The 7505-nt window shown below is 46.4% G+C and overlaps 1 long non-coding RNA gene across 1 annotated transcript; it reads right to left on the bottom strand.

Moving 5' to 3' along the window:
• Positions 1-223: 223 nt before the first annotated feature.
• LOC114813272 lies at positions 224-4446 on the bottom strand. Its single transcript, XR_003760976.2, has 3 exons — positions 4115-4446; positions 3778-3954; positions 224-536 (listed from the first exon to the last, which is right to left on the bottom strand). It is a non-coding gene; the product is annotated as an uncharacterized LOC114813272 (long non-coding RNA).
• Positions 4447-7505: the final 3059 nt, after the last annotated feature.

Genomic DNA, 7505 nt, shown 5'->3' with positions numbered 1-7505 from the left:
CGTTAAGCATGTACTAGGTGATAACCACTGTTCTAAATGCTGGGGTAGATATGAGAAAACCAGGTTGGAAACAGTCCCTGACTCACATAGTGCTCAGTCTGTCAGAGGGAGGAGGATTGAATCCCCATTTTACAGATGAGGTAACTGAGGCCCAGAAAAATGAAGTGACTTGCCCAAGACTTTACACAGCAAGTAATGCAACTTTATTTGGTTTCATTCAAGGCTGAACAAGAATCATTCCCATCTCTTCTGCCACTGTTGTGGGGGTTTGTGTGTGTGTGGCGGGGGGGGGGGGGTGTGTGGCGGTGTGTCACATTATCTGCTTCCTGGGAAAAATGAATACAGAAACTTCCAGAACGACCGAGGGAGCTCTCGGCTCTACTGCCATGATAGTTAAGGGACAAGATGCCCGTTTTTGGGTCCATCTTCTCTCCCGTTCACTCTTCCTTGAGATGGATAAGGGATGTGTTAATGCATCATTCTTTCTTCTCTGAGAATAATGTCAGGTCAGCACAAAAGAAGAAATCAAGTCAGCCCTGTAAGAAGCAATAGCAAGTGACGTGGACAAACAGCCGATGAATTTCACGGCTCATGGTGCCTCCGTGTTTGTGCTCGGAATTTTTTTGTTTTGTTTTGTCCCCTTTAATACAATGGCCCATCGCCCCAGGAGACAGAAGCGCTGATGCAGGGAAATGTCTGGGCACTGGGGGAATAGGTTTCCACCAAAGTTATCTTGAACGGTTTTGCTTTTTTCCCCCTCTTCTAAATTTTTAGAACAGATTTATCGGTGGGGAAAATGCTGGCTGGGCTAAGCTCTTTTGCGTTGAGGTCTTTGTTCTTTTCTCACCTGGAGATTTTCCTTTTTTTGACATCCTCATCCCTTTAGGTAAGTTGAGGAGCAAAGAATCCAGGTGCCCTGGCCCCCAGTCCGCTGCCTCGTGGGGTTTGAGGTTGGGCTGCAGTTCAGTGCTGTCTGTTCCAAGCGGAGGGAGGATGGAAGTGGTATCAGAGGGAAACTGGAAGGGAAGCCTGACGGGCCCTGGGAGGATTCGTCTGGAGAGACGACAGCCTAGAGAATCTCCTGATCGAGACCTGACTATGCCAAACCCCCAATCCAAATGGGATTCTCCAAGATGGCAAGGTACCAGCTGGAAAGGAAGGGTTGTCTGTTTAGAGAGGGACTGTGAGGTGAGGAGAACTCAGGTGAAAGGCTCTGAAATCCCACCTGCCGAGGGCAGCTGCTATCAGTTGCCCCAGAACACTTTCCCAAGCCCCTCACTTGGGCTTTTGCTTCAGTCTAGGTCTAAAGGGGAAACCGATGAGCCGTGGACACTCCTCACTCCCCCCATCCTCCTCTATGCCTCCCTCTCTCTCTTTCTCACTCTCCCTCCCCCCCTCCATTCAGCCAGCCAGCTGCTGGAATCAAACTACTCTCCCAAAGCAAATGGAAAGTGGGAAAGACAGCTGGGCCAGGAGTTCTGAGGCAGAAGATACAGGATGGTTTGAGCAGATGATGCTTATCCTGAGAGAAAAACCCCTTTATTGAACATCGAGGGCCTGGGAGTTTGGGATTGGTTGGTGGGGGCAGGGGAGGACAGCATGGGGAGCTCCCAAGCTGTAATTGGTGAACAGCTGCACGTACCAACCAGGTAGATTGGTTGATCTCCCCCGATTAGACCGTAAGCCCGTCAAAGGGCAGGGACTGTCTTTATCTGTTACCGATTTGTACGTTCCAACCGCTTAGTACAGTGCTCTGCACATAGTAAGCACTCAATAAATACTATTGAATGAATGAAAGGTAGATAACCATCTTGCCATCGCCTTTCCATGGGCTTTCCAACACGGTTATCCCCTTCAGTGACACATTGTTAGTAAATCCAGTCTCTCCTTCAAATAAAATTTCAGGATATGTTGTGAGCTGCAGAGAGCCATGGCTCTACCTGTCTGCAGTCAAGGACAGGAGAGGCACCTGTTCTCCACAACCACCAAGAGTAGGGGGGACACAGGTGTTCTGTTGGCAGTCCTGGCTGGAGAGATTTTCCATTTTTGAAGGCATGTGTGAGGGGGTGGGGGGGGCGGGAGAAAGGCTCCTGGCTGGGCGAGGAGTCAAAGGGCTCCGACTGGTGGGACTGGCTGGGTTGGGTCCCAGTTCCAGCAGGTACTAGGACCTCAGAAAGATGCAGAGAAACTCTGGAAAGCTACGAGCCTGCTGATGGCACTTAGACCAATTTTCCTCCCAGGCCAAGACTCAGCTGAGTAACGGCAAAAGCGTCGAGGCCGTAACCGGTTTTCTGCTCTGAGAACCAGGGGAATTTACCTGACTTGCTCCGAGTAAGGAAGAATAGGCAGAAGGAGGTGGGGCAGAAGCAAAAGGAGACAAGATGAGAGGAAGACAGAAACACATCACTCACAGCATCACAGATACACATACACCCTCTCTCTCTCCAAATATACACATACACACTCTCAGCCTCACAGATTTATACATACATATGTATACACACTCAGCCTCAGACACGCATTTACAAATACACACACACTCTCAGCCTCACAGATGTGTCTATGCATACATAAACACACACTCAGCCTAAAAAATATACACTTTCACCCTCACTCTCTCTCAGCCTTACAGTTACACAAATGCCCACAGACACACTCAGTTCAGAGATGAACACCCACACAAATATACACACATTCAATCAATCAATGGCATTTACTGAAAACTTACTGTGTGCAGAAAACTGTACTAAGTGCTTGGGAGAGTACAACAGAGTTAGTAGACATGTTCCCTGCCCACCAGGAATTTATAGTCAGGGACAGAGAATAAAATAAATTAGGAATATGTACATAAATGCTGTGGGGCTGAGGGTGGGCTGAAGTTCAAACAATTAAAGAATGCAAATCCAAGCAGGCACACAAAAGAGTGATTCTATTTAGTCTTGATTCTATTTAGTTTTGATTCTATTTAGTTGCCATTGTTTTTTACGAGATGTTCTTCCCCTTGACGCTGTTTATTGCCATCGTTCTTGTCTGTCCGTCTCCCCCGATTAGACCGTAAGCCCGTCAAACGGCAGGGACTGTCTCTATCTGTTGCCGACTTGTTCATCCCAAGCGCTTAGTACAGTGCTCTGCACATAGTAAGCGCTCAATAAATACTATTGAATGAATGAAAGAGAGAGGGAATAGAAAGAAATGAGGGATTAGTAGAGGAAGGCCTCCTGGAGGAGATGTGATTTTAATAGGACTTTTGAAGGTGGGGAGAATGATCAACTGTCAATATGAAGGGAAAAGGAGTTCCAGGCCAGAGGGAGGAGATGGGCAAGCGGTGAGCAGCCAAAAAAATGAGATCGAGATACAGTGAGTAGGTTGACATTGGAGGAGCAAAGCATATGGGGTGGGTTGTAGTAGGGAATCAGGAAGGTGAGGTAGGAGGGGGCAAAGTGATTGAGTGTTTTAAAGCCTATGGTGAGGACTTTCTGTTTGATACTGGAAGTTTTTGAGGACTGGGGAAACAGCCTCCCAGGTATACATGTACAAATCCCTACAGTCCCTCTCCATTTCAGGTTTCATGAATTCTAATTTCTAACTGTGGCATTTGTTAAGTGGTTACTACGTATCAGACACTGTATTGAGTGTTGAGATAGGTATGAGATAATTCAGGTTGGGCACAGTGCCTGTCCCACTCTGAGTACCTAATCTAAGGAGAAGGGAGAACACAAATTCAGTCCCCATTTTATAAACGAGGAAACTAAGGCACAAAGCGATGAAGTGACTTACCCCAGGTTACACAGCATGCAAGTGACGGAGTCAGGATTAGAACCCAGGTCCCCCCACTCCAGTGCTCTTTCCGTCAGCCACACTGTTTCTCATACGGAACGGCTCTCTTCTCTGGTTAATCCCCAAACAGACTTCTACATGCAGCCTTAGATCAGAGAGGAACAGAAGTTGCAACAGCTGAATGGTGAAAAAAAAAAACCACATTAAACTCTAAACCCACCATGCCTTTCCCCCCTCCCATCTTTCTCCCTGGCAGGGAGTTGTCACAACATGTTAGCAGTGAGGGATACCAACCGGTGATGAGGATTAGTTTACAGAGTAATGGGCTGTAACTCACTTGCTATACCTCTGCAGACCCTGGAAGCTTTAAAATTTTTTCTTTCCTGTTCATTTCTTGTCTGTCCTAAAGCATGCTCTCTTTTTCTTTCTCTCTTTCTCTCGCTCTCTTTCTCTCTGGCTCTCACTCTACAGTCCGCTGTCTGGCATACTGGCTCGTTTCTGATATATGAGTCATCTCAATAATCCCTAACAGGGGGGAGGAGGGAGGAGGAGAAGAAATTGCATGACAAAACACTTCTGGACCATTTTGGAATTAATGATATTTTTCAGGAGCGATCAATTACATTACTTAACTGGAGAGCACAGATTATAAAGAGAAATATAATTAGGGGCAAATACAGGGAGATAAAGACAGATAGGCCAGCAAAGGATAGAGAGGCCATCAATTTTCTCATTGGGGAACCAGCGGAATGACTGGGAAGCAAGAAGCTAAACCCAATGGGCATCTTCTGGCCAAGGTATTTTCCTGAGCCAATGAGAAGACCCTGCTGGGTGTTTGGCCCTGGGTGGAAGTAAGCAAGCTGAATGAATACCAGCTGGTCAGATCCCCTTACCAGCAGTCTTGCACAGAAAGGTGTAATAGTAGTAGTGAATAAGGGTAGTAGGAATATTCATTAATCCTTACATTGTATTTATCAGAGACTTACTGTGTGGTTGGGAGAGTATAGTATAACAACAGACTCATTCCTGCCCCCAACATGCTCACGGTCTAGTAGTAGTAATAGAAAGTACAAAATGACTGAGGGTCCATTTGGAGTGTTGCACTGTACTAGATGCTTGGGAAGTCCAGAATAAAGAATTGGCAAGTTCCCTGCCCTCACGGAGCTTGCGTTCCACAGGGGGAGACAGATACAAATATTTGCAACCAGCATAGTGAACACTTGAGCGCACATACGATGCTCGTGCACACACACAACTCATACAGATGAGTTGACTGAAGGGATGATACATCTCAGGGTGCGAGAAATGAATCGGGAAAAGGTTTTTAGAGGAGGTGGCATTTTAAAAGGGGTTTGAATGTGGGGAGAGCTGGGATCTGTCTGATGTTGGGAGGGAAGGAGTTCCAAGCTGGGAAAGCATCATGGGAGAGGGGACGGAGGCAGGAGAGTGTAAAGTCATGTACAGATAGAAGGTCAGTTTGGATGGAACAAAGAAATTCATTTGGGAAATAGCTGGTGAAGATAGCAGTCGGGGAAGATGGGGTCAGATGGTGAGAGCCTTAAAGCCGACTATGGAGAGTTTTTATTTGATGCAGCGAGACCCAGGAAGCCGGAGGGGAGGTGTGGCCAAGTGACACTTGTAGCAGCATATAGTATAGATCGGAGAGGGGAGAAGCTGGAGGATGGGAGACCAGAAACAAGGCAAACACAGTATTATAGCTATGGAAGGACCAGAGCTTGCTCCGGATAGTAGCATTTTGTGGGGAGACCGTGACAGCCTATATCACATGTCTACCAGCTGCGGAAAGACCTCTGGCTTCCTACCACTTACCATTACAGGCACAAGTACCGATAGCAGGAAGAAACCAGTTCAGAAATCCCACTTGCCTAAAGCTTGGTTTCTCCTAAATCCCTGCACCTAATTTCTTCTAGGTTCCAGGGCCCTTGGGTCTGGAATAATTGACATTAGCAGCATGAATCAGTGTTCAGTTGATCCCAGTGGGTACCTTTTGGGAAGAGGAAAATTGCATCTGGGGATGATCATTCAGATTTGGATTTGCTTGGATATTTTGTAGGTGGGCAGCCAACAATTTTATTCTGTGGTATTTAAGTGTGTACTATGTGTAAAACCCTGTTAAGTGCTGGGGTAAGTATAGGTGAGTTAGATCAGACATAGTTCTAATCCCGCTGGGGGCTCACAGACTAAGTAGGAAGTAGAACAGGTATTGAATTCCCATTTTCCAGTTGAGGAAACAGAGGCTCAGAGAAGTCAGGTGAACTGTCCATGGTTACACAGCTAGCAGATAATAGAACCGGGATTAGAACCCAGCTCCTCTGACTCCAAGGCCTGTACTCTTTTTACTAGGCCATGTTGCTTACACTGTACAGTCTGTTTTTCCATGGGTTTGTTCACCCTCTGATAGAGATAATGCTCTGGATGCCTTTCTGTCCGGTATTTTGATTTTCAGTGCTCAGACTTCCTCTGCCTTGGCTACGTGGCTCAGGAGAAGCACCCGTATCCAAAGGGAACTGGGCAGGAAACAGTCAGAGCTTAGTACAGTACCTGGCATGTAGTAAGCGCTTAACAAATACTATTATTGTTGTAGGGTCCGGAGGAAATCGGGGAAGGGAGGACAGGGCCATTTCCCCCGCTCTCTGCCTCGTCACTGTTTCCCCCCAGCCCCACCCCACCTGCATGCCCCTCACCAAAGAAAAACTTTAGGTTGAGGCAAATTTGACTTTCTTCTGCAAAATATGCTTACAACATCAATAAAATCATAATAATAATTGTGAAATTTGTTAATCACTTATTATATGCCAAGCCCTGGGGTATATCAGGTCCAGTCCCTACCCAACATGGGGCTTACAGGCTAAGTTGAAGGGAGCAGATGGGGAAACAGAAGCACAGAGAAGCTACATAACTTGCCCAAGGTCATACAGCAGGCAAGTGGTTGAGGCAGGATTAGAACCCAGCTCTTCTATCTTCTATTCCTGTACTTTTGCCAATGTCACACAGCAGGCAAGTGGCTAAATAAGGATTAGAATCCAGAACTTTGCCCTTGCATTCCTCTACTTTTGCCAACAAGATCTCACAGCAGGCAAGCGGTTGAGCTAGGATTAGAACCCAGGTCTTCTGACTTCTATTCCTGTATTTTGCAACTGGGCCATGTTTTTTCTCCACATTTAATCAATAGTATTTATTAACTACCAACTACGTGCAGAGCACTGTACCAAGTGTTGAAAGAATTAATGATGACATAATTCCTGTCCTTTTACAGTCTAGTAGCGGAGATGGACACGAGAATAAATTACAGATAGGTGGAAGCAGTAGAGTTTAAAGATATGACTGTAAGTACTGCGAGGTTGGAGGAGGTATAAATACTTGAGGGTTTAGGGGATGCAAAACTGGCAAAGGGGAAATATCAGGGGAAATAAAGTCAGGAGATGAGTGATGGATCAGGGAAGGCTTCCTGGAGGAGATGTCATTTCAGCTATGGCCTGTTGGATCTGAAGCGGGAGGGTGTTTCGAGTAGAGGGAAGGAGGTGAGATGTTAACCTAACTCTCTGTCACAAGGAAGTATGTTCCTCTGGAAAGTTTATTCTCTGTGAAGATATCACCCTGGTTAATAAGCAGTTTCACTCTTCCTAACTGGAAGTTTATCCAACCAAGCAGTTGACAGAGGCTCAGAACCCACACGGCTTAGCAGGATTACCTGGAACACGGCCCCT

This window comes from Ornithorhynchus anatinus, chromosome 7 (genome assembly GCF_004115215.2).
Source record: "Ornithorhynchus anatinus isolate Pmale09 chromosome 7, mOrnAna1.pri.v4, whole genome shotgun sequence".
NCBI classification, from domain to species: Eukaryota; Metazoa; Chordata; class Mammalia; order Monotremata; family Ornithorhynchidae; genus Ornithorhynchus; species Ornithorhynchus anatinus.
The sequence above is the reverse complement of the archived record's forward strand: the minus strand, read 5'-3'. Positions and strand labels throughout refer to the sequence as shown.